At 49.9% G+C, this 13,648-nt stretch overlaps 1 long non-coding RNA gene across 1 annotated transcript; it reads right to left on the bottom strand.

Moving 5' to 3' along the window:
• Window positions 1-5,983: 5,983 nt before the first annotated feature.
• LOC142302262 (uncharacterized) lies at window positions 5,984-13,243 on the bottom strand. Its single transcript, XR_012752950.1, has 3 exons — window positions 13,177-13,243; window positions 11,804-11,960; window positions 5,984-6,287 (listed from the first exon to the last, which is right to left on the bottom strand). It is a non-coding gene; the product is annotated as an uncharacterized LOC142302262 (long non-coding RNA).
• Between the last annotated feature and the right edge of the window lie 405 nt (window positions 13,244-13,648).

Genomic DNA, 13,648 nt, shown 5'->3' with positions numbered 1-13,648 from the left:
CTGACAGGAGCGGCGGTGTTCTACTACCGCTCCTGTCAGCTTCCGTTGTACCAGAGCTGAAAGCGTCGTGGGACCTTGCGTGGATTAAGTCGGACCTGGAGGTGTTTTTGAGGAGTTATTAAAGTGGTGAAGGAGGGTCTTTTTTTTGTCTTTCATTCCAAATAAAGGATTTTTTGGATGTGTGTGTTTATTTTCTTTAACTTACAGGTTAATCAAGGAAGGTATCTCAGGGAGACGCCTGCCATGATTAACCTAGGACTTAGTGGCAGCTATGGGCTGCTGCCTTTAACTCCTTATTATCCCGTTTGCCACCACACCAGTGCAATTCGGGATGAGCCGGGTAGAGTCCCGGGACTGTCGCATCTAATGGATGCGGCAATTCCGGGTGGCTGCTGGCTGATATTGTTATGCTGGGGGGCTCCCCATAACATGGAGCTCCCCATCCTGAGAATACCAGCCTTCAGCCGTGCCTTGGCTGGTATCCAAATTGGGGGGACCGCACGTCGGTTTTTTTTCAATTATTTATTTTTTTTTTACTGCTCAATATAGACACGCCCACCAGCGGCTGTGATTGGTTGTAGTGAGACAGCTGTCACTCAGCGTGGGGGCGTGTCTGATTGCAACCAATCATAGGCGCCGGAGGGCGGGGGAAGCAGGGACTACGTAATGGATTATTGAGTGGCCGGCATTTTCAAAAGAGAAGAAGCCGCCACAGTGTGAACGCCGTGCAGCGCCGCGCCGGTGATCGTGGATCGGTGATTATGAGGGAGGGCGTGGGAGGGAGAGACCGACATGGACAGAGAGATAGAGACATAGAGAGAGAGAGAGACCTACAGATCAACTGACAGACCGACCAACAGAGAGAGACCGAAAGACCTGCCTTTGTTATTTTAAAAAAACATGCGGATCGCAACAATAATGCAGTGCAAGCGCACTGCTTAACATTTTGGCAGCGATTTTCTACAACTCATTGATTTCAATAGGTGTACAACGCAGCCAAAATGGCCAACTTTAATCCATGTCAACCGGCTGCAAGTGTGATTTAGTTATTGCCAACACCTGTTAGGTGCCACAGGTAAGTTACAGGGGCTGTTAATTACACAAATTAGAGAAGCATCATATGATTTTTCAAACAGTGCCAATGTGTCGCCCTGGGCAAGCCAGGGGACACAGGTCACAACACCACCACACCCCACACTCCAGGTAGGCACACCTGCTAACCAGAAATCCTTGTTGCCTTCCTCCAGAGGTTGATGATGCACACTAGGGGGTGGGCCAGGCGGTTGGCTCCGCCCACCGAGGAGCTCACAACACTGGAGGCAGGAAGTTTCAGGCAGTCTAGTCAGGGAGGAGGAAGTGGAAGGAGTGAGGAGTAGCCCAGGCAGGGGCTAAAGTAAACAACAAAGTGAAAGTGAAGGGAGAAAAGGAGGAAAGCAAGCGAAGTGACAGAAGGAAAGAAAGCCTGAGAGCCCAGCTGTGTGTAGGGCTAGAACAGCAAGGTCAGCGACGGCGGTGACTGTTTGGAGGGGGACAGTTTGGAAGTTCCTGGAAGGACCCCGTTGGCTGTGTGCCCGGTGGTCTGGAGCAGTGTTCCGAAGGACAGTCAGCACCAGGGCAGGGGCCTCTCGGACCCCGGCAAGGCTAGGAGTCGCCAGATTTGCCAAATCCGTCAGTGACGGGGACGCAGATCCCCCAGCAACCAAGTCCCGATTGATGGCAACAGCCCGACCATTACCGGGGAGACACCGCCACCGCCAAGGCACAAGTTTCCCCAGGGCCAGCGCCTGCGGGCAAAGTGTAGAGCTCCTCCGGCCCAGATTGCAGTCGGGGAGCGGGTAACCGGAGGGAATCCACCGCTACCATCAGACAACAAAGGTGCAAGGAAGAGTAACGGCACCGTCACCTACCGGGAGTGCAGGTGCAGCCGTCTGTGGGACCGTCCTACCAGCCGTTGGTTTACCGTACAAACTGTGTCCGTGTGTCAGGCTGAGTGAGTACCATAGTGCCGCAAGGCACAGCGCTGCCCCCGCGCCCCTGCGCCCTCCAGGCCCTACACTTCACATCTCATCACCGGGCCCCGGGATCACCAACCCCTACCCACGGAGGGGCAACACAACACCTGGCTGCTCCGCATCACCATCCCCGGGACCCCCACACTGAGCAGCGGTGGTGCAATCACCACAACCGTGGGTGGCGTCACGAACTATAACAATCCCCACACCTAACAAACACCCCCTTTCACTCACGGGCGAGGAGTGTCGCTCGAGACACCCCGGGATCCGGCCCACGGCTCGAGCCACCAGGAGCAGCCGCCGGACCCGAGCAGAAGGGGTGAGCGCGGTGTGCTGACACCCTCCTCCCCGCCCGCGACAACTTGGCGTCACGAACAGAATCTTACCGCTCTGCCGTCAGGTAGAGGTGCGCCTTGTTACCGCCGGAGGCATCCGGCAGAAAAATTTCAGAAGCCGCCATCTTTGGCGCGAAAAGTTCCCGCTCGAGCGTCTTCTCGAGCAGTAGAAGCGCGAAGGCCAAAACCCCGCCCCGAGAGAGGAGGGGCCGGAAAGAGCTAAGGGGGACGCGATGGCGGCCGGCCGCATGTAGCGGCGGCTATACAAGCAGGGACGCCAGGACTCTGCAAAGATACCCAGTTCCTGGAAGGCACGAGTGCCAAGATGTACCACCCAGCTCCCAACGAAGAAGCCCCTGCGCCCGGCACGGCGACGTGGTTGAGGGACCGGACCGTCCCGCTGAGTAACCGTCTGCAGGCCCAGATGCAACTCCTCCTGGAGGAGTGGGAGACCGACATGGCGGACGTGGTGGCTGCTATGTGGAGACGCGAGGCGGAAGAGAATTTGGAGGAGCGGGTAAGCGACCCACGCCCCTGTATTCCTGAAGGATCGGCCGTTGGAGCTGAGGGGCCCGGCCGGCTTCCGCTCACCCTGCCTCTCTCCCCGCTACCCGTGATAGTTGCTGCCGCCCCGCCATTAGGCCCGCTACCTGCCCAATCGGTAGCGATACCCTGCCCAGCTGCTCCGGCGGATCAGCCGGCTGCAGACGTCCAGGACGGCCCTGAAGTGCCCCAAGGGGAACCGCTAGAACCGCGGCCCCTTAACAGCGTGGTGCCAGACGTCCCAATAGAGACTGTGCCAGACCCTGAGCCCGGGACCGTGGCCTGGATGAAGGCCCGGGTGATACAATTCCACCAGCGTCAGCAGGATCAGATCTTCCGGATACTGGAGCAGTGGACCAACGAGGTGGAGGAGCTGATTACAACTGCCCCGAGGTACGGAGGGAAAATGGATGTAGCAGAACCGACTGGTGACCCACGTCCCTATGTCCTACCTGGACCGGCCGCTGCGGCTGAGGGGCCCGGCCTAGTTTCGGCTTATACATCATCCTTACCGTTATCTATGGAGCGCCTCCGTGTAAGCTCGCCTAATCTGCTGCCCCGTGCTACTGTAGAAGGGTCTGAGGTGCTGGATACTGGGGGCCAGGAGGCTGCGGCAGCTGGCGGCAACCCGCCTGACGCAGGACTAAGAGATGACGACTCCTGCCCCAGCTCCAGGTCCGCTGTTGCGGCTGAAGGAGCAATTGAGCGCTCCCGCTATGTGGGGGACCCTGTGGTTTATCATACCCCGCGTACCGGTGGAAATGGGTACCGGGTACCCCTGTCACAGCAGGCATGTCAGTGCCTGTTTGGTGTGCTGGTGGCAGAGGATGGGTTCGCCTTAGCAGAGGAGCCGGAGTAGGGCAGCGGATGCCCGCAGCACCTTCCCCGTTGGGACCACCACTGAAGTTGTGCGTTTGTTTGAAAAAGTTGAAAAGTTCTGCAAATGATAAGGAATGATCCCTGAGTTTTCACCTGATTTACCGTGTGATTTGCAACCGGCTGGAGCCGGCACCGTTGTCCCCGTGGGGACCGTTTAAAATGCATGGGAACTATCCATGGACAAGCCCGTGAACTCTGCAGGGCAACCACAAACGTTAAGTGGCTTGTAAATATGTTGGTTACCGTTACCGTTTCCGCAATACCGCCTCCGGAGAGGCAGGTTGGAGGGAGGGCCCTGAGCAGAGCAGGCCAGGGCCCAGCCACCAAAGGAACCGGTGGCCACCCTCTGGAGGGGAAGGACAGATCCCGCTCGGGTGACTTGTGCTGGACTGTGGGTCAAGGGGTGCTGCCTGGGTTTTAGGGGCAGCATCAGGGCCAGGTTGCTTGGGTGGGAGAGAGCGGAAACCGTGACCGTATACCGTTGCAACGTTTAAGAAAATGTGCCTCCCGTTTGGGAAGAGTTTTTGATTAAAAATGTATTGATGTTTGATTAACCCTTGTTATCTCCTTTTACAGAAAAATAAAACCGGTGTAGGACGGCAGCCCGCGGACGGTCTGCATTTTGCTAAGGGGGAATGTGTCGCCCTGGGCAAGCCAGGGGACACAGGTCACAACACCACCACACCCCACACTCCAGGTAGGCACACCTGCTAACCAGAAATCCTTGTTGCCTTCCTCCAGAGGTTGATGATGCACACCAGGGGGTGGGCCAGGCGGTGGGCTCCGCCCACCGAGGAGCTCACAACACTGGAGGCAGGAAGTTTCAGGCAGTCTAGTCAGGGAGGAGAAAGTGGAAGGAGTGAGGAGTAGCCCAGGCAGGGGCTAAAGTAAACAACAAAGTGAAAGTGAAGGGAGAAAAGGAGGAAAGCAAGCGAAGTGACAGAAGGAAAGAAAGCCTGAGAGCCCAGCTGTGTGTAGGGCTAGAACAGCAAGGTCAGCGACGGCGGTGACTGTTTGGAAGGGGACCGTTTGGAAGTTCCTGGAAGGACCCCGTTGGCTGTGTGCCCGGTGGTCTGGAGCAGTGTTCCGAAGGACAGTCAGCACCAGGGCAGGGGCCTCTCGGACCCCGGCAAGGCTAGGAGTCGCCAGATTTGCCAAATCCGTCAGTGACGGAGACGCAGATCCCCCAGCAACCAAGTCCCGATTGACGGCAACAGCCCGACCATTACCGGGGAGACACCGCCACCGCCAAGGCACAAGTTTCCCCAGGGCCAGCGCCTGCGGGCAAAGTGTAGAGCTCCTCCGGCCCAGATTGCAGTCGGGGAGCGGGTAACCGGAGGGAATCCACCGCTACCATCAGACAACAAAGGTGCAAGGAAGAGTAACGGCATCGTCTTGGTTTACCGTACAAACTGTGTCCGTGTGTCAGGCTGAGTGAGTACCATAGTGCCGCAAGGCACAGCGCTGCCCCCGCGCCCCTGCGCCCTCCAGGCCCTACACTTCACATCTCATCACCGGGCCCCGGGATCACCAACCCCTACCCACGGAGGGGCAACACAACACCTGGCTGCTCCGCATCACCATCCCCGGGACCCCCACACTGAGCAGCTGTGGTGCAATCACCACAACCGTGGGTGGCGTCACGAACTATAACAATCCCCACACCCAACAAACACCCCCTTTCACTCACGGGCGAGGAGTGTCGCTCGAGACACCCCGGGATCCGGCCCACGGCTCGAGCCACCAGGAGCAGCCGCTGGACCCGAGCAGAAGGGGTGAGCGCGGTGTGCTGACACCCTCCTCCCCGCCCGCGACACCAATACTTTTGTCCACCCCTTTTTTATGTTTGGTGTGGAATTATATCCAATTTGGCTTTATGACTTTTTTTTTTTTTTACATCGAAGACAAATTAAATGAAGATAATACCAAAGAATTTGTGATTGCAATCATTTTCAGGAAGAAACTAAGTATTATCTGACAGAATTGCAGGGGTGCCAATACTTTTGGCCAGCACTGTACATCTGAACTGACAGCATGCGGCCATAGAACATGAGAGCACGTTGTAACTTCAGGCAGAAATTGAGTCTCAGTGATCGGCGGTGACGTCACTCAGGTTAAAGAAAGGCTAAGAAAAAACATTGAACCCATATAAAACACAGGAAGACAAATGTGTGTTTACAATGTGTGTATTTACACAGGCACTATGTGGCGGTATCATTTATCATTGCTGACCAAGAAGTAGCCTCTACTATAAATTCCGAGAAAATTAGAGCTCACCGAGCAGTTCCAGGACCGTATAATACAATAGAGATTCAGATTATCGTAACTTCTATATATTTGTAAGAAATGGGAATAGTAAAATGTAATAAAAACATAAAGACATAATAATAATATATAAACGCTGCCATATAGCAAAGACAATAAGTTCTTTTATTTCCTATCGAACTACAAATTCCACCGTAAACCCTTCATAGTATATCTCCGCCTAGGCTTCCTATGGTCCTATGGGTTCCAGCGTCTGCAGGAAAAAGAAAAAAAATGCTAAAAAATACCGTATTATTATCATTGCAGTCAATAACATGGATTTTTCCATATTTCATGACATTTGCTTTTAATATTTGGTAGGTACTAAAATAAATAAATAATGAAACCTCCACATATTGATGACGGAAATAACCGTGGAGATGAGTAAACATTAGGAACATAGAATATTTCACGAATTGATCAGAATTATTATTATCACTACTGCGCCCTGTTATCCAGTATATTTCGGTACTTTATAATATATGTATATATACGGTATATATATATATATATATATATATATATATACATAAGAAAATAATAAAATACATTCTTTTATCTGTTTATTTTTTTAAAATAAAAAAATGGATTTTATATATATGTATATAAACAGTATATATACAGTGTATGTATATATACAGTATACATATATAATAAACTGTATATTTTTTTTATTATTTTTTTAAATAAAAAATGGATTAATATATGGTTTATATATATATATATATATATATATATATATATATATAAAAAATATATATATATATATATATATATATATATACACACATCCAGGGCCGGATTAAGGTTGGTGGGGGCCCCTGGGCAGAAAATCTGGTGGGGGCCCCATAACGTTAACATTTTTAGTCATAACAGTAGAGTGCGAATGTAGCATTTAGATATAAATCCAATGAGCTTGGATCTTATCCTGTTCTGCCACATTCAGATTTACAGCACTACAATACAGATACAGTCCAGGATCACTCACAGCCGTCACTTATACTCAGAAAGTAAAGTTACTCACATTTTTTTATTGATCCCAAATGTTAAGACAGCCAAGGAATAGTAAAAATACAGAAAGGGAAAGTTCTCACTGGCAGCAATGGTTGCTGAAAATCACAATGTGCTCTCTATTGTATTGTCTCCGGAATAGTACATAGCAGCTGATGTCTGTACACGGTATGCCATACACTGTATCAGAGGTGGATCTAGGTTTTCCTGTCCATGGAGTAGGAGTTCAGTGTGGCGCCCCCTTCTATACACGGCTTATGCGGTTTGAGTAGTTGTCATGTGACCGCTCATACGCCATTTTCACACGTGCCGATGAGCTGCTCTTCCTAATTCTCTCAATGTTCAGTGAAATACTACAGCCCATAAAGAGAAGCAGGAAGAGAAGCTAATTGTGATTCAAAGTATTAAAATGACCTGCAAGTGGTCATGTGACCACTTCTGGAATTAGCAAGCAGAGCTAAATCCTTACATTGAGTATATTACAGGTTGTTTGATTGGGCATGCTACGGGGCTTACTTTTATTATTAAAGGGGTTGTCCAGGTCGACAAGGGAAATTTGTAGTTATCCTATATGACTGCAGACTTCTGAATTCTCACAGCTTGCGGACTGCACACTGTTATGATTTTCCCGTGCCATGAGCAAGTAGTCATGGCACTGCAAGTATGCGATTTGCTTACTTCCGGCCACATTCAAATTAGGACGTCTGCAGCCTCACTCAATAGTTACATGCCCTCAAGCTCTCACTGCTGGCATCGGAGAGTCCTGACAGTGTGCAGTGTGCACACTGAGCATTCAGAAGTCTGCAGTCACATAGAAACTTTCATCACAAACCTGGACAACACCTTTAATGCTACTAACATAATGTAGAAACCCTTGCGGTCATGTAATTTTACAAATTATGGCTTGCTACGTGTGTGCAGGATCAGAATCAGTAAAATGTACATAAATACACTGTGTGCAGAATTATTAGGCAAATGAGTATTTTGCTCCCATGATACTTTTTATACATGTCGTCCTACTCCAAGCTGTATAGGCTGAGAGCCAACTACCAATTAAGTAAATCAGGCGATGTGCATCTCTGTAATGAGGAGGGGTGCGGTGTAATGACATCAACACCCTATATAAGGTGTGTTTAATTATTAGGCAACTTCTATTCCTTTGGTAAAATGGGTCAGAAGAGAGATGTGACGGGCTCTGAAAAGTCCATATTGTGCGATGTCTTGCAGAGGGATGCAGCAGTCTTGAAATTGCCAAACTTTTGAAGCGTGATCACCGAACAATCAAGCGTTTCATGGCAAATAGCCAACAGGGTCGCAAGAAGCAAAATAGGCACAAAATAACTCCCTATGAATTGAGGAAAATCAAGCGTGAAGCTGCCAAGATGCCATTTGCCACCAGTTTGGCCATATTTCAGAGCTGCAACGTTACTGGAGTATCAAAAAGCACAAGGTATGCCGTACTCAGGGACATGGCCAAGGTAAGGAAGGCTGAAAAACCACCACCTCTGACCAAGAAACAGAAGATAAAACGTCAAGACTGGGCCAAGAAATATCTTAAGACTGATTTAGCAAAGGTTTTATGGACTGATGAAATGAGAGTGACTCTTGATGGGCAGATGGATGGGCCAGAGGCTGGATCAGTAAAGGGCAGAGAGCTCCACTCCAACTCAGACGCCAGCAAGGTGGAGGTGGGCACTGGTATGGGCTGGTATCATCAAAGATGAACTTGTAGGACCTTTCGTGTTGAGGATGGAGTGAAGCTCAACTCCCAGACCTACTTCCAGTTTCTGGAAGACAACTTCTTCACGCAGTGGTACAGGAAGAAGTCGGTATCGTTCAAGAAAAACATTATTTTCATGCGGGACAATGCTCCATCACATGCATCCAACTACTGCACAGCGTGGCTGGCCAGTAAAGGTCTAAAAGATGAAAAATAATGACATGGCACCCTTGTTCACCTGATCTGAGCCCCATAGAGAACCTGTGGTCCCTCATAAAATGTGAGCTCTACAGGGAGGGAAAACAGTCCACCTCTGGGAGCAGTGTCTGGAGGCTGCGGTGTCTGGAGGCTGTGGTGGCTGGAGGCTGTGGTGGCTGGAGGCTGTGGTGGCTGGAGGCTGTGGTGGCTGGAGGCTGTGGTGGCTGCTGCACACAATGTTGAGCGTAAACAGATCAAGCAATGACAGAATCTATGGATGGTCGGCTGCTGAGTGTCATCATAAAGAAAGGGGGTGATATTGGGCACTCATTTTTGGGGGTTTTGTTTTTGCATGTCAGAAATGTTTATTTCTAAATTTTGTGCAGTTATATTGCTTTACCTGGTGACAATAAACAAGTGAGATGGGAATAGATTTGGTTTTTATTAAGTTGCCTAATAATTCTGCACAGTAATAGTTACCTGCACAAACAGATGTCCTCCTAAGATAGCCAAATCTAAAAAAACCCACTCCAACTTCCAAAAATATTAAGCTTTGACATTCATGAGTCTTTTGGGTTGATTGAGAACTGTTGATCAATAATAAAAAAAATCCTCTAAAATACAAGTTGCCTAATAATTCTGCACACAGTGTACAGCACCAGAACCAAAAGCAATACCAAAATGCATCACTAGCACCCAGTGGCGTAACTAGAGTTTGATGGGCCCCGATGCAAAGTTCAGATCTGGGCCCCCCTCCACATACACCGACACTTGGGGTACAGGATAATGACACTGACACTTGGCTCTTACCCTCAGCACCCAGATTTCCCATGATCTGAAATCCCTCTATCAGCACCCAGCTTTCTTATGTTCTGATATCCATCTTGTCCTCGGCACCCAGCTTCCCCATGCTTTGCTATACATCTTTCCCTCAGCACTCAGCTTTCCTATATCAGAGCATGAGAAAGCTGGGTGCTGAGAGAAGATGTATAGCAGAGCATGGGAAAGTTGGGTGCTGAGGGAAAGAGCCTTTTTCCCCTCAGCACAAAACGTTCCCATCCCCTGATTGTATCTTTGTCCCCCCTCGTATATAGTTCTCCAAACACAATAATGGCCCCCACATAGCCTTCCATATAGTGTAAAGGGTCCCACATAACCCTTCATATATTAGAATGCAGCTCCATAGTCCTCCATGTATTATAATGCATTTCCCATAGTTCTCCATGTATTATAATTCACCCCATAGTACATAATATATAATACTGCCCCACATAGTCCTCCATATATTATACTGCACCCCCATAGTTCTCCATATAGTATAATGCACTCCCATAATCCTCCATGTATAATATGCACCCAGCCCTCCATGTATAATAATGCAGCCAGCCTCCCCAGTCCCTTCAATTATTATAATTAATTTCTCATAGTTCTCCATATATTATACTACACCACATAGTCCTCCATATATAATATGCACCCAGCCCTCCATGTATAATAATGCAGCCAGCCTCCCCAGTCCTCCATGTATAATAATGCAGCCAGCCTCTCCAGGCCTCCATGTATAATAATGCAGCCAGCCTCTCCATGCCTCTATGTATAATAATGCAGCCAGCCTCCCCAGGCCTCCATGTATAATAATGCAGCCAGCCTCCCCAGGCCTCCATGTATAATAATGCAGCCAGCCTCCCCAGGCCACCAAGTATAATAATGCAGCCAGTCTCCCCAGGCCTCCAAGTATAATAATGCAGCCAGCCTCCCCAGGCCTCCATGTATAATAATGCAGCCTGCCTCCATGTATAATATAGCAGCAAGCCTCCATGTATAATAATGCAGCCTCTCCAGGCCTCCATGTATAATAATGCAGCCTCCCAAGGCCTCCATGTATAATAATGCAGCCTCCCCAGGCCTCCATGTATAATAATGCAGCCTCCCCAGGCCTGCATGTATAATAATGCAGCCTCCATGTAAAATAATGCAGCCTCCCCAAGCCTCTGACCACCGTGTACCCTCTCTCTTCACGTCTCCTCGTTCCCCCCGCCGCTGCTCGTCCTCGCCGCTGCTCTGTCCTCGCCGCTGTTCGTTCCCCCGCCGCTGCTCGTCCTCCCCGCTGCTCTGTCCTCGCCGCTCTCCTCGTTCCCCCGCCGCCGCTCGTCCTCCCCGCTGCTCGTTCTCCCGGTGTTGCGGTTGGCGTCCCTCCCGTCCTGCACTCTGTGCATTAGCACAACAGTCGCACGGGAGTGACGTCACGGCGCAGGTACAGGGTTAGAATGATGATGCATAGCGCGGCAGCGCTATGCTTCATCATTACTGTGCGCGGTGATGGGGGAGCCGCTGCAGCCGCTGACACCAGGCAGGGGGCTCCGGTTCTGCGGCTGACACCAGGCAGGGGGTCCCCGATGCCGCGGCTGACACCAGGCAGGGGGGCCCGGTGTCGTCGGCGGCACCGGTTCAAATAGCAGCCCGCGTGGTCTGCGGCAGAACAGCGCAGCTCCTCTCTCACTGACAGGAGCTGGCTGCTGATCTGCCTGGCGGGCGCCGGGCCCCTAACCTCCCGGGCCCGGTCATAATGACGACCGCGGTAGTTACGCCCCTGCTAGCACCCTCATCAGTAAACGAATATATCACCAGAACCACCAATACATGACTACAGTACCAAATTTACTACAACAATATATTGTAATGTCACATCCCCATATACATTTGTATCACATGAATTAACAACTCCCAGTATGTCCTTAACAATTGTAAGAAGATGCTGGGAGTTATCAGTATTTATGAAGCATTGAGTATCACAAACATACATTTACATCCAGGGACCTTGTAGGTGACATCTTCTCTGATCGGAGTCATCTTATTCTTTCTTCTCCATCTTGTCCAGACGTCATGATGACTTTTCACATCCACAGCTCCTCTCTGCAGACCTCCCGGGCCTTCTGCAGCACATCTCGACATTATGCCCTTATAAATAAATAGCAGAATGATTATAATGCTCCTAAATATAAATATATGACCTACGCTGTGCGCCTGAATAAATAATTGCCACTCACTGTGCTCCCTGCACAAAATGACCCACACAATGTCCCTCTTATGGTACATGGCCTCTTCTTTCAGTTCTGGGCCCCCTCGTCACACCGTCCTGTACATTGTGTACCCACTATACTTCCAAATGTCTATACTGTGCCCCCTCCTGAGCTGTACCCTCACAATGTCCCCATGCTATCCCCTCTCTATACTGCCCTCACCCTCAGTATCAAAATCACTATAGTGCAACTCAATCTCACATTCCCCCCTCCTCAGCATACTGTGCCCTCCATACTGTGCCCTCACACTGGCCACCATGCTGCCCCTTCTCTATACTGCCGATCTCCTTCACTACCCAGTCACTATACCGCACCACAGTCTCACATTCCCCCTCCTCAGCATACTGTGCCCTCCATACTGTGCCCTCACACTGCCCACCATGCTGCCCCTCCTCTATACTGCTTATCCCCCCCCCCCACTACCCACTCTATACTATGCCCCTCACACTTTTCTCCACCAATACTCTCAACTTACAATATTCTCCCACCATACTGCTGCCTCACTTTTTAATGGTGCCCCCCTGATTACTGTGCAGGGGCAAATATGACGCATGCCCCCCAAAGGTACGCTCCTGTACAGTGTACAGGAGAATACATGACTGGTACACAATATACTGTGATACAGACATCAGAGGTTATACAATATACACATTATTATATACCATCTGATGTGTGTACACAGTATATCACACTACTCTGTACACTGGATGTGGTATACCATGTGCACAGATATACCATGCCCTGCACTGATCACACCTGGATCTACAGGACAGGATGTAACATATTCTATATGTAATATGAGCCATATAGTGTAATGTGTGCTGCAGGCTCAGATGTGACCAGTGCAGGATCTGGGTAGTGATGTCTGTGCTGGAGATCAGTGTGAGTTATTGCAGGGGAGGGATGAGGCCGATGACCCGGCACTGACAGCCCGACCTGATCTGCAGCAGCTCACACTCCTGCAATAACTCACACTGATAGCAGAGTGGCCGCTGACACTATGGAACCGGTCTGGAGTTATCAGCGGCGTCCTGCTCCCTCCTCACTGCAGCCTCCTGCCCGGCCGGCACCATGATTAATGACCTCATACTTACCGGGATCCACTGAGACCTCCGGTCCTCCCACAAGCTCCTCTACGGCAGGAAGAAACAGCAGCGCGGTGACGTCATCCTGGCAGACGCAGCCCACACAGCGTGCAGTGGGCGTGTCTGCAGTATAGTGATGGCCGGGATTGAAATACCTTAAAGGTACAGTGCGGTCTTGAACCACTGCGGCATTAATAAAATGGCGGACACACAGATGGTGGTGGGGGCCCCCCTCAGAGGCTCTTGTGGTGGGGGCCCCTGGGCTGAAGCCCCGTCTGCCCCGCCTATAATCCGGCCCTGCACACATCATATATACACATTTATTATTATTATTATTATTATATATCTATAGATTTACATATATATACATACATCATATATACACATTTTATTACTATTATTTTTAAATAAAACAAATGGATTATATATATGTATTCATATGTGTGTGTGTGTATATATATATATATATATATATATATAT

The sequence above is a fragment of the Anomaloglossus baeobatrachus genome, chromosome 1 (genome assembly GCF_048569485.1).
Source record: "Anomaloglossus baeobatrachus isolate aAnoBae1 chromosome 1, aAnoBae1.hap1, whole genome shotgun sequence".
NCBI lineage: Eukaryota > Metazoa > Chordata > Amphibia > Anura > Aromobatidae > Anomaloglossus > Anomaloglossus baeobatrachus.
The sequence above is the reverse complement of the archived record's forward strand: the minus strand, read 5'-3'. Positions and strand labels throughout refer to the sequence as shown.